Source organism: Chrysemys picta, chromosome 10 (genome assembly GCF_011386835.1).
Source record: "Chrysemys picta bellii isolate R12L10 chromosome 10, ASM1138683v2, whole genome shotgun sequence".
Lineage (NCBI taxonomy): Eukaryota > Metazoa > Chordata > Testudines > Emydidae > Chrysemys > Chrysemys picta.
The window spans coordinates 5,415,104-5,435,165 of NC_088800.1; the positions used below are offsets into that span (position 1 = coordinate 5,415,104).

The 20,062-nt window shown below is 42.2% G+C and overlaps 1 long non-coding RNA gene across 1 annotated transcript in view; it reads right to left on the reverse strand.

Annotated features, from left to right (window-relative positions):
* The window catches only part of LOC135973835 (uncharacterized), a 35,488-nt gene extending 24,096 nt beyond the window's left edge, over nt 1–11,392 (reverse strand). Inside the window, exon 1 of the long non-coding RNA XR_010590874.1 lies at nt 10,842–11,392. This is a non-coding gene — a long non-coding RNA (uncharacterized LOC135973835). The remainder of the gene's footprint in view (nt 1–10,841) is intronic.
* Between the last annotated feature and the right edge of the window lie 8,670 nt (nt 11,393–20,062).

Here is a 20,062-nt window from a genome sequence, read left to right on the forward strand (position 1 = left end):
AGCTACAGGAGAGAAATTGCTGTCATATAGTATCACAGCCTAATATGCCAGAGTAAGTACTATAGAATAAATGTCTTGAAAGGGCCTGACATTTTTATAAAGACATTTCTGATAAACAGCTCTTTTTATGAAGAATACATGTGTCAGAAGAACATACAGCAGACTTTCTAGCACGATAATTGAGAGAGGAAAGCCAGAGGTCTAACATGCAGAGAATGTGAATGCTATATTGCACCTGTTTGCATATGCATTGACCATTACATTTGCACAAATCAAATGTTTGCATGTGCATATGGCTAGGTAGACACCTAAATAGCCTCTTTCACATAAAACACCTGATTTGCACATGCAATGGCAGTAATTGTGCGCGCAAATACAGACATACCTTTATACAAGTGAAACTCATGCGTCTTTTTTAAAATGTGACCCTTATTATAAGACAGAATGTCTCCATTAACCTTATGATCACTCATTTGGAATAACTGGATATTTTTAGTCAATTTTAAGTTAAAACAAAACAAGGCTTGGAAATGTGTGTTCTGCCAAATTCATAATAGAAATAAAAAACAGGAAAGTGGTTTGTGAGATGAGGCAATCATTTTAGTTCAGATTTGCTAACACTGGACATGAAAATTACTGCACTGGAAGAGATCAGCGTTGCATCTTATTTTGTATCTTGCCTCGGTCAATAGCGTTTGTATCACATTTGTGTTCTTACCAAAACAGATACAGGAAGTAAAATTAGCTTAAGAGTATTTAACTTTTAACCTTTGATTTGTATAACGTAGACTACTCTTCACAATCTCTGGCAGCGTTAGTGTGTATTGTACAACTAATTACTTTCTGGAGTAATACCAGTAAGCATCACACATACACGTACACTACAGAGGCATACACAACTTTTATTTGGGGGAGCTAGAGTTAAAAAACAACAACAATATAATAGCTGTTGAATACGACTTTAAAGAATAGTTTTGTACCATGACTAAATTTTCCCACTTTTAATAAAGTGAGATAAATGAGCTTCTGTTCCAAAATCAGTGTTTTCTTTTTTTCTTAACGCAATCCCTAAATTTTGGGGAAGCTAATGCCCCCCAAATTACTAGTTGTCTATGCCCAAGCTCTAACAGAGAAAAGAATAAAGTTACTGGATGGTGTTTAGTTTGGTGCATTAATTGGCTTGTTTTTTTTCCCCAGAATTCCCAATTTTGAGAGAAATGTAATATACATGTTTAATAATTACCACTTTCATAATGGTAGAATTGATCCCATGAACTGCAAAGACAGAGAAAAAAATCCAAACCTGTGCTTTATTAATGAACATAGTGTTAGACTCTCTCAAATCACAGAGAGTTCTATAGACATTAAGCTTTCAAGATACCTGCCTGCAAATTGCAAGTTGTAATGTAATAAAAATATATATATCACACTTGCAGTTTTGCCATGTCTTAATGTAGGATTGCCTTTAAAAAAAAATAAATGGACAGATTTCAAAATAGCAAGTCAAATCTTGATTGCCTTACTCACATGAATAGTCTTCAGTAGGGTCTTGACCGCCACGTTTATTTATTTGTTTTTAATTCCCAGTGGAAATACATACATGTGTTTTTCATTGTTCATAAAAATCATTACCTCGCACTAATTCCCAGCCAAAGAAACAGGACTGGTGACAAAAATACAACTGTGGAATAAGGATCAAGGTATCCTATAGTGATGACAAGAGGAAAGCAACTGGGATTGTGTATTTCATATAATTCCTTCAGCATATGTTTCTTCATTGGCATGGAGGACTTTGTGCTAAGCCCCATGAAGATACTCCTTACTTTTTAAAGTGTGCCTTCAATATGCAGCTGTGGTTGGGCCACCTAGCTCATGAGTTTGACCCCTGACCCCCTACTGCCTGCTCTACTACAAGCTTCCATTCTCTGGAGACAAGCACGGGAAGGTAGTATTTCACTGCTGCCATTCCAAAGCAAAGGCTAGAAATCCAAGCGCCTCTACTTAATAAATAAAATTCCAGTGCTATTCACAGCAGTGATGGCTCAGTTTACATAGAGAGTTGACAGAATTTTCTTTTAGCAGAGGGGCTCAAACGGGTTACAGTGATGAAGGAAGACCAAGAATGTTGATTAATTGGTATTGTAGTCTACGACAGATACGGACCAGAATCAATACCGACTCCAGCTATCAGTAAGAAACAAAATAGCTCAAAATAGAGAACGGGAGATCCAGAAGTCTGTGATATTGGTGACATACCTAACTCAGACAACTCTTTGTGGTTTTCAAATATCAGAATTGTTATTCAAGGAGCGTCCAGCTGTGAGCATCTGCAACAAGCAAGTAGAGGGCATATGAAATAGGACTGTAAGGTGTGCTGTATGCCACAAGAAGTCACATGATGAGTTTCACTAACCCATACAGCCTTTGTTAAGGCTAAAAGAGAGGAGGGCAGATGGAAATACCTTTGCATTTATCTACCTAAAGCCTTTAGTCAGGGCATTGATCAAGATCTCGCATTTTGGCTAGGGCTACAATTTAAGAAATTTACTAATCCAATCTGTATAAATGTGTTTTACTAACATGGTATGCCATCTTGCTTCAAACCTGCATTTCTTAATTACAGCTGAAAAAAGGAACTTCTAGTCTCTGGAAGTGTGGACTAGCTTCACACCGACTGCCAAGCCAATGCTGAAACGATTTCCAAATCCCACTTTCAGGTTTACAAATTACATGACATATCAGATTTTTCCCTTCAGTTTATTTAAAAAATGGTGTCGCTAGAGATTATCTGTCTCCTAAGCCAACCAAAGGGCGGTGAAGCTTTTCGATTCTAGGTCTCTCTGATTCAGTTCAGGTCAACAGTAGCAGAAAGTCATCACTGGAAGGCTGGTCAGTGGCCTATGTGAAAGAGTTAGTGGTGTCAATCCTATTCCCAGAGTTCTGCTAGCCCCATCACAGAAATAACCAGGGCTACCAGCATGAATGGGCTCCCTTAAAGTTCTCAGCAGATTCAACAGAGGTCACTGACTCAGCACAGACCACACTACCTCATGGCTCTGACCGAAGATTCCAGGGGCAGGAGCTGGCCCCATCAGGTAGTGTGTAATGACCAGAAAGGTAGCGGGAAGGAGGTTCTCTCTCACTTCTAGCCACTGGGGAGAGGGATAGCTCAGTGGTTTGAGCATTGGCTTGCTCAACCTAGGGTTGGGAGCTCAATTCCTGAGGGGATTATTTGGGGATTTAGTTGGGGATTGGTCCTGCTTTCAGCAGGGCGTTGGACTAGATGACCTCTTGAGGTCCCTTCCAACCCTGATATTCTACTGCTGCCCCCAGGAGCCAAGTTACCTTGAGAGGCTGGGGAAATTCTCCTGTTCTACACAAGTGAACTGAGTCCCAAGAGGGGGTATCCTACACTAATTCTAACTACAGAGAACTTACTCCTTTAGGCAGGCTCTAACATGGTTAAGGGGTGGGTCTGACAGAGGGCAGCGTCACACCACTGTGGAATAGGATTACCCAGGGCTACTCAGATTGCCTCTATACCAGTAGGCAACTACTTTCATGGCTTTGCTACCATTTGTAATGTGAAGAGGCAGTGTTCCAAATTCAGCATGTACAGCTGTTTGTGCTGCTGATCCCGATGCAAAAACAGGTCATCTGGCAGTTGCACGGAGCATGGGCTTCAACAGAGTAAGCAAAAGAACATCCATATTTTGGGGCCATATTTTTTGGCACAGACATCAGAATCAGTCTATTTAAAAGGTATCTAAACTTGCTGATTAACTGCAGCAGAATTGTTTTCGATGACATAGACATAACATATTGCACACACAGATGGTAGTGATACTATGTAGTGGTCTTTGATCACCTCACCCGCACTCTGCCCATTAATCCATCCAGCTGGGATGTATTCTAACATTCTGATCCCCGACTTGTTTCAAAGGGGGGGGGGGAGAAACGGTCCTGCTATAGTGAAGTTTCCTTCTTACCAGGGCTTTAGAGCAGAGCCCGGAGCAGCTCCGGAGCAGTGGAGCTGCAGGTTTTTGCCTGGAGCCGGAGCGGAGCCGGAGCACAGCTCCAAAACCCGGCTTCTTTCCACCCAAATATGGAATTTCCCCAAAAGTATGCTGGCTTGAACCCCAAGAAGGTTGATATTCAGTCCTAGTTTAGGGACAAGTTTAAGGGCCAATATCTCTCAGCCCTTTAGGGTTAGAGATGGGAACTTGATTTAATGTGAAGGGGTGCAGCTTACCAATAAGAAATACAGCACCAACTTCTAATCCAGGAAGAAGATGATACTGGACTCTGAAGCTAAAAAATGTTTAGGGTTTTTTAAATTATAACTAATATATTTGTATCTCCCTCTGAGTCCTATAAAGTTGGACTAATGGTAACTAGCCCAGCTCTTCTATCCAAATGAACAGATTTTAAATAGCATCAATATAGTTTTTTTAAAATTCTTAAAAATTGCTAAAATATATTGCATAAGTCACATGATTAACAGATTACAAAAATGGGTAGTGTAAAGGAATTACCAGTGCCTGCTTGGTGTGACCTGCATAACCCCTTCAAGTTTTGTCACTATAAGTAACAGAGCTGTCCCAAACATATACAGACAAAAGTGTGGAATAAAGGTTTTATTGGTAAGATGTATGTTACTTACATACACTATACACCACATACTCCAGAATCTGCAATAAAGACAAAATACTGAAGGCCGGATTTTCAGCAGGCCTCCTCATGAATGGAGCAAAAAAGGCCCCAAAAGGAAGCTCATTCAATATTAAAGTCTAAACTCCTCTTCTGTGCACAGAGAGCAAGTGGGTGTTTAAATCATTTGCACATGTAGTTGCTGTTTGGTGTAAGTGCAAAGTTTGCATTAACAGTTTAGAGGCACTAGCAAAATCTGCAGACACAGTCTACCACAAACGAAACTTTAATCCTAAAGAATTACTTACAGCATAATTCAAATAGCTACAGTATTCCCCAATATTTCATTTCTTGATCAGTAAGACATCACTGTAAGATTAACAGAGATATCCAGCTTGCTTATTTCATTTTAAATAGAAGTATCTTTTTCAAATTAACATACAATTACATTTACCAGTTTCTCTCTCTCTTAGCCAAGCACTTTTAACCATGAAAAAATGTATTTTGCCCACCACACTGTATTGTGTTCAATGCAATTAATGTTGATTAAAGAAACAAAAATCACAATTTACTAAACATGTAACTTTCCATTTACACTTGCAGCGCTGAAGAGAGTGAGAGGATGCGCATGGAACCAAATGGAAATTAGCTACCGGTGCTAGTTGTGCCAAAGTGTCTTGCTCATGGTTATTGTACAGTACTTGTCAAGAATCCAGACCCACATACATTGTATTTTAAAGAGCGCTTCAGATGAACAGCTCTCTCTGGCCTCACAGCAATGCAATAAACACACATTTCAAAGCTACTTTCATCAGATTCCGAGCTTGTACATTGGTACATTACAGAACCAGAGTTCTGAGGGTATCAGTAATTTTATAACCACACATATTAAATCCAACTGTAGCCTGCTAAACAAGAATCTCCTGTGTATGAGGCAAATAGTATCCTTGGCAGCGTGAAGACATATGATCAAGATCAGGTTTTTAGTAATTAATACAACCAATATTGAATCTCTGAGCATGTTGTTTTATTCTAGAGTGACATCTGTTTCTGACTTCACTCTGGTATATAGAACTGTTTAGCATTAACAAACAAGTTGTTTTGCTACACAAAGCTAAAAGCAATTAACCCTCCAATATTGGGATTTGAGATTTCCCAGATGAAAACTCAGAAACAGGCCAGGGAGCACCAGTCACATGTTAAATAAACCTCTTCTTTCATTCAGTTTAACTATCATCTAGTGCCACATAATGTCAATTTGGAAGGCGGCCTTCCCAGGGGAGCCAAAACAAATGATTGTGCTATATGCTGATGAATGAATGATCATCTCTATTCAATGGGCAGTTTACATCACAACTTGAATGACGACCTGTTAGTTCTAGTTTTATACATCCACAAAGCCAAATTACAATCTGATTTCTACTCACGCAGGTTTCACGCACGGGGGAAAAAAGGGCTCAAAATGTTAAGAAAATACAAGATACTGTTAATATTTCTTGAAAGAATGTCTTGACTTTCAGCATTGCTCACTTTACATTTAGAGAGGAGCTATTCAGAGCTCTGTTCAGCTCTAGCCACATGGCTAGGGAGGAGGGTATAGTCTAGGGCTTACAGCAGGTCTTGGGAAACCTGGATTTAATGCCTTGCTCTGCCACAGACTTCCCCTGTGACCTTGACAAAGTTACTTAGTTTCTCTATGCCTCAGGTCCACATCTGCAAAATGGGGTTAATAGTATTTTCCTAAATCATGGGGATTTTGCAAGGATAAACACATTAAAAGATTAGAGGCACTCAGATAGCATAGTAATGGAGGCCAGATAAGTGCCTAAAACTGACAGACTATTCAGACTGAAAGAGCCTAAATTGCTATATAACCTGTACAGAGGAATACACTACTGAAACGCAGCCACCTCTGGGTTGCAGGCAGCACAGCAGCTATTTAACTGATGCACAGCAACAATCTACAATAGAAAGTATGTTCAGCTTTTTAGTGGAAAGTACAGGAGGAATTTAAAGGAGGCTTAGTGAAATTATGCATGTTGACCTTTCTCCAGCACGCTGGGCTTAAAACTCTTGTTCTGACAGAGAATGCATTGAGATGTTTAGCATCGCTAAGCGGTCAGGAACTCTGTTCCACTTCTCCACCAGAAAAGCCTCAGGCAGCACAGTGCCCCCTACAGGAAGATTTTATAGCTTTACTTTCTGCAGAAAGGCTAAGATAACAAGTATTTCCTTGTCCTTCATATTTGCCCTCAAAGTCTATAGTCCCAACCTTCAAAAAGCTAAGTGCTTTCAACACCAACAACAGAGGGAGCTGAGAGCATTTAGCAACTCTCACTACCTAGAATCAAGTGAGCTTTCATCTTTCTAATACAACATAACTGCAAAAAACTTAACAGGGCTGTATGAACTTACAACGCCAATAGGTTCTATACACAGGAATCATCCTAACCCCTGAAAGGCAGTCTCCTCTAGGGTGAAGCAAACTATTAACAGTGCACAGCAATACGACAAAATTCAGTAGAAGCCATGTCCAAAGCCAGAATCAGGCCTCAAAAGGCTTCTCAGATGTCAGTACAGTGTTCCATTTCCCCATACCTTACTTTCTCAAGAAGCAAAACATCTATTAATTGCAAGATCCAAGACTGAAGGAGGAAACACTACGAAAAAAAAAGGGTAAATGCTTTAAAATAAAAGTCACCAAATACTAGAGGCAGATACATGTGGGCCATTTGGCTCTGAAGCAAAAATAGAAAAGGAATTTTAAAGGTGCCTTTTTCCTGACTTAAGTTCAAACAAAAACACTGCAATGGCAGATTTGCCTGAGTGAAGGCTGCAGGATCAGGTCCAGAAATTCACAACTCATTTCACTGAGATTTTTTAATTCCTTAAGCCATTTATTTCAAGGTCCAAGACAGTTTAAAGCTTATTACATAAATATGGAGCTTCCACTACAACTCTGATCATCATCTTGAATTCCCCGGGATAAAGCCTATTGCATCATGAAAGAAGCTAATGTATTTCATGCATTTTTCAAAACCAAGCCCAGAGTATTTCAGCCTTCTGAAATACGATCACCTCCAGGGAATTCTGGGTGAGCAACGACCGAACAAATAGAAATTTAATAATAAGAAGAAAAAAAAGAAGACAAGAAGCCAATGGGTTAAGCTCTCAATCTATCTTTGTTTCTCCAAAGATACAACATTATCCATTAAGAGTAAGACCACACCTGTGTTTCTTTAGTGGTGGTCTGTTGAAAATATTTGTCGGGCATTGTGTCAGAAGCCAGGGCACATTCTTTCATTTTATGATTAACCTTTCCAAAGATTATGTTGGGAAACAACGGATGGTGACATTCATAGTAAATTAATTGCGTGCATATGGGCGGAGCTGACCCTGGAAGCATGGAAATGTTTTTCAAATAAAGCTTAAGTCATCCACAGAGTGTATGTCCATTAGAAACAGAATACGGAGACAAATACTGGGAATAAGCTGGGGACATTTTGCTACTTTCTGTGCAGTAAGTCCAGAAAACAACAATAGAGAGTAACGGAACCTTATTTTGATGAGATTTGTTCCTATGGATAAGCAAATTGGTTTGGACAAAGTAAGAACGGACATGAACCTGCATTCATCTCTTGAACCAAGTCAAAACCTTCCGCCAAGGTATTCTGCCACCTCTGCGCTTCTTGACTCAGGATCCTAAGTTTCACCACCTGAGAAAGCCTCTTCTTACAGGGCCAGCCTCATCACCAGTGCAACTCTAGTTATCTCAGAGCTAGATCAGTGAAAAGTTTAACCCGTAGGCTAAACCACATTTCTCAAACTGGGGTCCACGGACCCCTGGGGGTCCCTGAGGGTACTCCAGGGGGTCCATGGGCCCCGCCCCCACTGATCAACTCTTCCACCTCCCTCCCAACCCCTCCTTCACTCCAGGGAACAGATGGGGGCAGGAGTGAGGACCCTGGGTCTGTGCCACTCCCGGAAGCTGCCAGCACGTCCCTGCAGCCCTGGAGGGGGAGCAGGGGATCTCCGTGCACTGCTCCCAGCCCAAGCACCGTCTCTGCAGCTCCCATTGTCCGGGAACTGCGGCCGATGAGAGCTGTGGGGCCAGTGCCTGCGAGCAGGCACAGCGTGCAGAAACCCCCTGGCCGCCTTCCGCCCAGGAGCTGCTATCAGAGGGCTGTGCCGGTTGCTTTCAGCAGCCGCCTGAGTAAGCGCCACCCCCCTCACACCCTCCTGCACACCAACCACCTGCCCCAGCCCAGAGCCTGCAACCAAACTCCCTCCCAGAGCCTGCACCCTCACCCCCTCCCACACCCAAACTCTCAGCCCAGAGCCCGCACCCCCTCACCCCCTGGTGAAAGTGAGTGAGGGTGGGGGAGAGCGAGTGACGGAGGGAGGGGGCGTGGCCTTACAGAAGGGGTAGGGCAGGGCTGACCAGGGGGGCTTGAGGGTCCCTGAAAATTTTTAAATCAAAATAGGGGTCCCCCAGTCTCTAAAGTTTGAGAACCGCTGGGCTAAACCAAAGTTCAGATGCCCTACGGATTGGGTGTTTAGCCAAACCTCCAAATATTTACAACTATTAATTCATTTTATTTAAACAAACATTCTTTTTCAAGTATGGGGTGGGTTAAACATCTGTGATGCCTGTTGACAAAGGAACTGCAAAGAAATCCAATGAAGCATCTATTCACACTGGTATCTTGAGCAGGTTCATGGTGCAATTTGCACATAAAATCAGATAACACAAAAATAGACTTATTCCACATTTTTTAAACTTAAAACACTACTTCCTTCTACACATACATGTAAGTAGTACATGATAAGTATAAGGGCTTACTGTACTCTCTGCTTTTCTGAAGTTTGCACAGTTATTTACACTAGTGCAAAATAAAATGTTACTAGAGCAGAATGATCGGGTGGGTGAAGTAGTATCTTTTATTGCACCAACTTTTGTTGGTGAGAGACATAAGCTTTCAAGCCACATATAGCTCTTCTTCACTTTTGGAAAGGGACTCAAGCATGATAGCTAAATGCAAGGTGGAACACATTGTTTAGCATAAGTAGTTAACACAGATTCTAAGCGACCATGCAAGGTAGAGCGGCCCATTGACACCTCTGCAGTCATAGGACAGAAAGAGGGGGTTAAGTGGGTTACAGATTGTTGTAAAAAAAAAAAAAAATCATAAGAATCATGAATAGAGAATCAGGTCTCTCGACTGACAGGCCACTAAGAGCAGGAAAGAATGCGCTTCCCCTGTGTGTGGAAAACACCTTTGTGGCATGCTTTACTAATGCAACTATAAAGAACATACTACCACTTTAAAGGACAGTCAGCTACAATTGGACTTCCTGAGCCAGAGTCAAGGCACAAGGCTTGTGTCAGCCACGTGCAAAGCAAAGGCCGCTCACAGCAGCCAAGTTCCCCAGAGGGGGGAAAAAATTCCCCCAGTTTCCCTCTAAATCTTCCCTAGAGCTCTTTGCTCACTGTCTCACATGGCCAGACACACCCAACCTGCTGCTCAGGACAAGCCCTTGAGAGTTTTCCTCTAGCGAGAGGGAAGGGGTTAACCCCTCCACTGACAACCACAGAACAGGGTCCGTACTCCCCCCTCACCAGCTGACATACAATCATTTATAAATTACAACTGTTGGCTAGTGAAGTGACCCAGCATAAAAACAATCAGACAGCTGCAGACAGCCAGGTCATTTCCTCAAGGGCTAGTGTATATACTAAGGCAGCAAAGGTAGGTAACATAGTACACACAGACAGATCAGCAGCTGGAGTTCACCCAGTCCCACAGCCTGTATCACCAACCCAAGGGCTGAAAAAAAAAATCACAAATCAGAACCCCCCAACACACACACACACACACGATTTTCAAAAAATAAATCACATTTTTGGTTAGTCTCCTGGCGTTTGAACTCTCCACGCCCTGGCTTGGCATGTGTTCAACAATTACAGGGGGAATATTCCCATATAAATCCAATGTGCCTACACAAAAAATACAGGCCCCACTCCCTAAGTACCAACTCACCCCCCGCCTCCTCTCTCCCCCACTCTCCCTCCCGGATTGTCCACTGTCCTTGCTACCTGACTCCACTCCCCTGCCCTTCACCCCAGCCCTGCCCCTAAATGTCCCCCAGGCTGGTTCCTGCAGAGGATGTGGCTTGTTCTAGCCTCCTACCTCCATTAACTATCCCATCCTGTGCTGTGGTGAGAGGAGGTAGCTACTGCTGAGTTGCTTGGGAGAAAGGTAGGGTCAGCTCAGCTAGGCTGGCCCAGGGCTCTGCCCCTCTCACAGCACACAGGTGCCACCCAGTCCTGCAGCAGGTGCGACACAGTCACCACCAGCAGCTACAGGGGAAGTGCAGGCAGTGAGGCAAAATTCCCACATGGCCTGTGGTTGTTCAAAAGCACCCTCCCAACATCAGCCTGATAGCACAAGTACTTACAACACTGTATGGCCCCCGCTTTGGAGCCCCCCACCTTCCTTCTCTCCTTCTTAATCAGCCAGTCCCTGAGCACCTGTGTAATGGGAGGAGGCAAATGAGCTGGTGTTAACCCTTACTAGGCCCAGGTAGTGCCTCTGCACCTGTCGCAAGGGCATGACTTGCAGAGGCTGGGGATGGAGGCGTGCGCATCCTGATGTACATTGGGTGGGCTGAGAAGTTAAAGGGACAGACAAGTTTTGCAGAATTGCCTGTTCTCATGATTTTATGAGGAGCCTCATGCTAGTTGATGTTTTCCTCAAAATCTCAGCACCTGGAGTCACCTGTGATTTCATGAGAATCTCAGGTTTCACTCTTAAAAAAGTAGGTTTCTAGCTCTCAATTTCAAAGAAAAGCTTGAAAATGTGACCCAACTGCACCCTAAAGATCCAAAAGCCAGAAAACAAATAAAAAGAACCTCAACTTTAAAAAAAATCTCATGATATTTAAACGAATATCATTTGGGGGGGGGGGTCTGGTTCATTATTTTTGGATGCTTGGAGTTGGCAATACTGCTTCTGCATTCTCCGATACCTGTCAGAATCTACTGTCATTTTTATTTAAAATATTTTCCAACAGTCAAAACTCTCTTATTTGAAGTCACACATGTAATTGTCCAATCTCACACAGGAAGCAAACTGCAAATCTCATGAGAACAAGTCCTCTCCCAAGATTTCTTGTGTTCTCTGGTTTCAGACAGCTTAGAGAGGCATCTGTCTTGGGGTTTCATTTCTTCTGCTTCTGGCCAAAAATCAACACGTGGAAAGGAGAGGAAAATGAAAGGGAGAAAAACAAATTTAACCAAAAAGTTTTTTTTTTAATTGGTTTAAGTTTTTGATAAGGGTGAGGAGCAGTTCTTATTTGATTCATACCAACTCACCCATCTTTAATCACAAAGGTCCATTGAAATCAATGGAAGTTGGGAGCCTAAATACCTTTGAGGATCTGGGCCAAAGTGGGGGAGCTGTGACAATGTATTAATGGCTGTGAACTATTTAATCAATGGAAGACTGCCCAGAAAGATAACGTAACCGTTTCAAGATTCTAGAATCAGAGGTGGTAGAGTTGTGATTGTCTTCAGTGTCCCAATCTGTATGTGCTCTAGTAAACTCTGCCTTTATAAGACTGCAAAGGAATCATGCAAATCTATTTACTCTGACTTTATAATATGCACTGCCTGGAAATCTCTTGTAACGTTCAGAGTGCATTTGCATGATGCTGAGTCCTAAATTCTCTTAAAGCACCTCCAGCTTTGTACACCACAACTGTTTACTTTCTGCCCCTGGACCACAGCTAAGTGGTAGCTACTGTTAATTTATTTGTCAAAGCCCTGTATAAACTCCAGATGTGAGCATGTGATAAATCCTTGTATACGGTAAACCCGGGTAGGTCCCAAAGCAACAGCAGACTTTTCATGCACATCTGTGCATTTAGCAACACCCGTCCCACATAACCAGTGTTTTTTGCTTCAACCAGATGATAAAATTCAGCTTGCTCTCAGGTAAAAGCTGTAGAGGAAATATGATAGAGCTGCTAGATACGTTATTTTTATTATGTCAGATAGAACCCTTATGCCGTGGAAATGTTTCAAGACCACACACTTTCTGTCATTGTTGGGCTCTTCTCCATACACTCTCATGGAGTCAAAAAGTCTAAGGCCCACCAGATTATTTAGTATGACCTCTTGTATATCACTGGCCACTAAATGTCACCCAGCCACACCCACACCACGCCAATAATTAGACCAAAGTATTCCAGCTCTCAGGAGACTGAACTCTCTTTATACGGCTGTTTTTGTCAATGTCCATTTTTTTTTTAAAAAGCAATTCCAAAAATCCTTGGAAAACACTAAGACGAAAGGGTGACTCACAGGCAGTATTTCCTGTTGCTTGTTTTAACGACTAGGATGTCATTGGGCAGCGCAGCCTAAAAATAGAATGATTCTAATAATCTTGAAAAGCTTGGGGACGCAGATATTTTAAAGCAGCCGTTCTGCTTCATGAACCTCATTCTGCAGTCACTGCCGCCAACAGGCTTCCACCCTAGCCAGTGGGAGTTCTGCGGGTGCAGCAATTTCATGCTTTGGCCTCAATTATCTAGTTCTCATTACGGATGGGCAAGCTGGTTCAGATAAACTGAGAATCTATCAAAAAACCAAATCAAAGCCAAATTTACTGTCCAGAACCAAAATATTCTGCAAGAAGAGTTGTTCACGACATACCCACTTGACAGCATGTCTGGAAATCTCACAAGAAAGTTGATCTCATTAGTTTTCCAGCCCAATTTTGCCCACTATCTGGAAAATTGAATTTATATGCCAGATAGCCCGCAGGTCTGTTCTGCATTTATTTTTTATAAAGTTAGTGAACTCCAGAATGTCACTAGAATTATTAGAGTGCAGTAGCGCAAAAGAAAATTCCCACACTATCCTTCCTAACATTTTCGGAGCTCCGGGAGGTAAATCAACCTAAGGGAAACCTTGGGGAAATTATACAAATTATGTATTTTGGAATTCAATTCTGATCAGGCTGGCACAGTAGCAGGTTGATGTGTTTCTACATTCCTGCTTTATCACCACTGACATTTTCAACTGTAGAAATAGTTCAATGTCACATGATCACATAAACATGCTATAAAATCTGACAGTCACTTTCATTTTGCACAGTTACAGAATGCTTTTGGAAAGAAAACATGCTGAATTCCTTTTTCATTTTGATCTGTTAGGTGCCTCAGGTCACGAATCACTACTGAAGACATTATGCTATCCAACGACAAAGAGGGATGCAGACTTTCACCCTTAATGACTTTTTTCTTTTTTGATTGAGGAAAACACCAAAAGAAGAAAAAAAACGCAAATGTAAAATTTCCCTGTGAGAGCACAGTGTGTGAGACTCACTCCACAACCCCAGACATCTTGAACTGCCTTCATCCCAGCCCCACCTAGCAGAGAAGCAACAAGACTCCTCCCATTTAAAGGGGCAGCATACAGAAGAGAGACATACCTACCTACATACACCAATAATAATATTTTGCCCTTTAAATCTTCATAGAACTATTCAAATATTCACTAATAAATGCTCATAAACCTCCTATAAGTGTTCTTACCCCCATTTTGTAAGACACAGAAAAGCTGATTTCTCCAAAGCCACACAAGTCAGTGACAGACCTGGGGTTAAAACTCAAAAGCAGAGGTGCAAAAGAGTAGTCAGGAACATGCATTCAAATGAAAATGAACATTTGCTTCCACGGCATTCACAGTCCTTTTTATCTGTCTGCAAATTTCCATATATAATTTTGTATATGACTGAGAGCAAAAGTCTCCCAAATACTTGTGTGAATGTGTGTCACAATGTTGCCAAGTATTGCAAACCTTCTGATATTTGATAGTTTTCTTAAAGTCCCAGATCTTGGAGTCAAGTGATTAATATAAATCTAAGTTACCATTTTTTTCAGTAAGTTTCTAGCTTTCATGATGGTGGAAGGACACTTGAAACCATGAACCCTAAAAGCTCAAAAATAGGAAGGCAAATGAAAAGTACTCAACATTTATTATTTTTTAGAATCACATGACTTTTGTGCCAATCTCATGGTATGTAGGGCCTGAGTCATGATTTTTGAATGCTTTGGTTTGGCATGTGAAGGTTCAATATGGGAGTGTTTGCGTGTCCAAATCCCTGATTTGATTCTTCCTGCTTATAAAATTTCTGTCAGCCAATCAGGAAGAAGAATCATCATGATGTGACTCATGTGACAATAAGATAACACAAAAAACAAACAGTGAAAGAAACAGTAGAAACAAATAACTTGAGAACAGCCCTTAGGCTGCTGTCTTTTCCCAGGAAGTGATCGCTGTACAGTTACAAATAATGAACAAATCAGCAGGAATCAATTCTGTTAACAGATAATTCATGCAGAGGAGAAAAATTGCTAAATAAATTAATCAATCCCAGCTCTGCTCATGAGTTCCTGGCTTTCATTCTCAAACCCAGTCTTCTAAACCACATTGGTTTCCACCACACAAATTCCAGATGAAAAAAGCTGAGTTTTGGTTCAACTAGCTAAGCAGAAGAGTAGGCAGGACTGTTGTCAAACATCCTGGTTTGAATTGTGGCTGTGGTATTATACAGCTATCTCTCTGTCTCTCACATGCGCACACACACACACACACACACACACAAATGGGGACAGTTACCTAGGTGAACCAGTTTGAACCTGCAGCAGCCTCCTGTGATTATAGCCATATCTTCATATGGTTTATAATTAATCTTTTCTCCCCCATCTCACATTGCCTAATCCCTCATTTCATCTGAATGCAGAGGTCCAAACTCAACACTGGTGGAAGACACTCTTGACAGGGCTGGGTTTGGCCCATAGTATTGCATTGTGTCTGTGAAGAGTGCACGGACATATGAACTGATACTGCACATCTGCTCCCACTACTCCCCAAAACATGCATTTCTTTCCGCCATTTGAGTTTTTGTCTCTGTGAGAGGAAGGAACTGGCTGTTAATGATGGGGGCTGAGAATTGGTCACATCATGGAGCTGTGTTTGCAAACATGATTCATGACAGGATTGTTTCTCAGCAGCTGCCAGCAGCAGCAACTCAGCATTTACTAGAAGAGCCTGTTACCCAAGCACGGCTGATATGGGTCCTGCAGCAAACCCCATGGACAGCTGAAAAAGAGGCAAACAAAATATTTTAACCCTTTATTTGACAGTATCGGTTTAAAACATGCTGTCCGTGTTGTTGGAGAGATTAACTATCCTGCCAACATGAACCTGAAATCTAAATCCTCAGTTGTCGTCTCTAGAGCTGGTTGAAGAGAGAAAACCTATTTTCCACTTGTAATTTTGAAACTGTTCCCTTGTGCTCCTCCACCCATCTGCTGTATCCACCTGTTGTGTCTGGTCTTGTTGTCTTTTTAAAGCCCCTGGCAGAGCAGGGCCCCTAGGCACTACTGCAATACAGATAATTAATAATTAGTGTTATGGCAGGAGTCACCAGGGGATGCTGCTACACATAATATTCAAAGTTCTTTTTCTTAGTGTGTGAGCACAACTCAGGCTTTGAAGAAACACGAGTGCTGTTGTAAGATTTGTGATGCCTCCTTCTTTTGGAAGAGCTGTGGCAAGTAGCAGGAGAGTTTGCCTGAGTCTCTGCCTTAATCTCTCTAACAACAGTCAGTTCTCGGGGCATAGTTTCTTCCAAGGAACCAGGTGTTGGTGTCTGAGGAGGCTGGAAGAGAGGACTGCCTGTGTGCTGTTTGAAACCACCTCTGTTCCAGAACTGGTGTCTATACTAGAAATAACATGTTATACTATGAAAATACGCAGATTCCATGTCACTGATTTCGCCTGCAATGGGGAAACAACCTGCAAGACCCTGAAAACTGCTACCATTCAGCAATGGTAGCAATGTACCCCAAAGACACGCGCAAACACACACACACACACACACTTGAATACAACCTTTTTTGAGAAGTTAAAATTACTTTCTAACTTTCTGGTGTGGTTTTACATACGCAATCCCTTCTAGGTAATTGACTGTTGGGGAAAAGTCTGGTTTGTGCTAGGCAGGAAAAATAAAAGCATTCAAACCAGCCTCATGTTGTTTGTGGGCTAAACCAAAATACCGGGACTTGTATGTAAAACACACATGAAAAGAAAGGGAAAACAACATTCTAAAAATCACAGCAATGGAGTTCAAGGAAGCCAGATCGATAACACTATTTATTTATGATTTATATTATTGAGTGCCTTGGCACTCCACTCATGGCCCAGGACCCCACAGGTGCTCTACAAACACAGAACAAAAAACACTCCCTTCAGATATTATAGAGCCTGATCCAAAGCCCACTGAAATGAACGAGATTCTTTCCAATGACTTCAGTAGGTTCTGGATACGACCCCAAATGGGGTATCTATGTCAAATACCCAAATGAGAGAGCACCCAACCGCATATCCCTATTTGATGCCATTAGAAGCTTTAATGGCCTGGATGGGAGTGGGCTGATATTCAAACCTCTTATGTGTAATTTTTACACAGTTTGAAAGAAATAAAAGGCCACAGGTTGCTCACATTTCCATGAAATCTGTCTCCGAATGGGATTAGAAACAAGTTGGGAGAAGTGGCGCAGCAGCCTAAATCAAGAAAGTTGCTTTGATGAATCAAACCACAGTTCCCCCCAAAAATATTTAGATGTGTATTTCAGTGGAGTCCAGGGCCCCTTTGTGCTGCGCAACAGATATACATAAAAGACAGTCCCTGCCCTAAAGAGATGTGACTGATAAAGGGAGCAGGGAAGTAGTATTTTGCCCATTGGATTTATCTATCTTAGGGTTTTACACTGCCACCCACCACCATAGTATCTGAGCACCTTCCACACAAAATAAATACTGATAGCAACGTCCCTTGTGGAGATCATAGAGTTTGGCACTTACCTCTTCTTGGGGTCAAAACTCTGTTTGGGATAGGGTTTTTGGTTTTGAAGCTTATTTATCTATTTATTTACAGATGGGAAACAAGAGAGAGAGAGAGAGAATAAATCACTTGCCCAAGCAGTCTGTGCTGGTGTCAAGCACTGAACCCTGCTCCCCTGAGTTCATTCCAGCTACTTAGCCGCAAGACCATCCTTCTACTCAAAGTCATGTCATCTAAAAGAGGTTCATGTCCCTCTATCTCCGCTGGAAATCTACTTAATTACTCAGAACTCTGCCTGAATTTAAGCGAATGCTCCCACGCTTTTCCATAGAGAAGGTTGTACTCCACTGGATAACAGAAAATGAATATAGCCATTGTCACTGTAATGCTGGATTGGAAATGTAAATAAATCATAAACAAGATCCACGGGAACCCTGGGTTTTTCCTCACAGCAGTACTCAGAGTGTTGTCTATGTAGTGGCTTGTGGTAATTACCCATAGCCTAATCACACATTAGGATGACCACTGCTGTATATGTAATTCCTGAATGCAAAACCTAGAGGCATTTTTAAAAGCTGGGCAGGGCCAGACAAGTGATGGCATGCTGAAGGCTGAGCTTGGGTTTTGTCTCCCTTTCCCTCACTTAGCCAGCAGAAGCTGGAAATGCTGCAGAGGCAGCGTTTTCAACCCTTGGAGGGAGGGCAATGGCTTGTGAGTTTACACTGATCCATCTGATTGAGCAGAACTGTAGGCTCACCCATCCAGAATCCAGAGCCACCAGAGCAACTGGTCATGCAGCGTAATTTTCTGTACTGAAAGCATTCCCATCGTCTTAGCATCAAGGGCAAAATCCTCTAGTCTGGCCAAGATGCACTCAGCATAATAGCAGAAGGGAAGGTGAAAGGGGTTTTAAAGCCATATTAGCAATCCTATAGGCTAAGGCCAGGTCTACATAGAATAATGGAATCATAGAAACGTAGGGCTGGAAGGGACCTCAAGAAGTCACCTAGTCTAGTGCCCTGAGCTGCAGCAGGGCCAAGTATATCTAGACTATCCCTGACAGGTGTTTGTCCAATTTATTCTTAAAAACCTCCAGTGATGAGGGTTCCACAACATCCCTTGGAAACCTATTCCAGAGCTTAACTACCCTTAGAGCAGCGGTCCCCAAACTTTATCCCCCCCTTACCTCTGTCCGCCGTGGCTGGGAGTAGGGCCACGGTTGGGGCCAGGAACTAGGGGCTGAGGCCGGGGCCACAGCTGGGGTCAGGTCTGTGGCCAAGAGTGAAGCTGGTGCCAGGAGTGGAGCCGCAGGGCCAAGGCTGGGGCCAGAAGCAGAGCTGTGGCCGGGCCGCGGTCAGGACCCAAGGCTAGGGGCGAGGCTGGGGCCATGGCCAGGAATGGAGGCACTCCTGGCCGTGGCCCTGCTCCCAGCCTTGGCCCCTGGCTGCAGCTCCACTCCCAGCCCCAGCACGCTGAGGAACTGCAGACAGTTCCTTTCTGCACAGATTTATTGGAAAGGTTTTCATAAACACAGATGTTAGGAACGGATGGCTACTGTGTAATCATGTGCAGAAAAATCCAACGGACAAAATATCTCCTAATGCAGAACCGCACACCACGTAATATTCTAAAACAAGTGATGAAGAAATATGTATTACAAAAAGACAGGTTGGAAGAGATCTATCTCCCAAGACTTTCTTACTTTTTTGTTGCTTGTAAGCTGAACAAGTGAAACCAGTAGCTTGGTCCAAAGACCATAGATGTCAATAGAAAGACTCCCATTGACTTTAGTGGCCTTTGGATCAGGCCCTAGAGAGGATTACAGTTTCTTAAAGAAGATTAAAGTTTTAGGTAGGTTAGGAAACCCTTTCACCACTCCTAATTTCTCTATCCTTTCCCTACCAGTCCCATAAGAAATGTGTGTGCACTTGCACATCTAGTACTGTGTGCGCGAGACAGAGTGAGACGCCTGATCTTGTTTTGTTTTTCTGCAGTAAAAGAATTACATGAAAATATTTCTGCAACAATGAACCAAATATTGGCTGTCCAAGCACCAGCAACCATACAAATTTATGACCAGCAACAATGCTAGATTAGTACAAAATGCGATCAATTTTTCGAAAGACGGGAGGAGAGGGAAATATTGGACAGTGAAGCAAATACAATTTCTGGATTCCTGGCTTTTAACTGTTTTAAACACAAATTTAAATTTTGCAGAACTGACGGTATAATATGCTGGCAAAGTATCAAAGGAACAATTTTATTGAGACTTTTTTTTTCTTTTTTGCACATTTGGAGTTTTCATTTGGTAATCACAGCTAAATAATCCGAAGGGAGAAAGTCCAATATCCCTGTCATGCCAGTGAACTTTGCTGAAGAATCCAAAACTCAAGCAGTTTAAGAATATATTTGTAATATTAAAATAATAATAATAAATTCAGCACATGACACAGGAAATAATAATCAGATGATCTCAGCCCCAGAAGTATTTCACT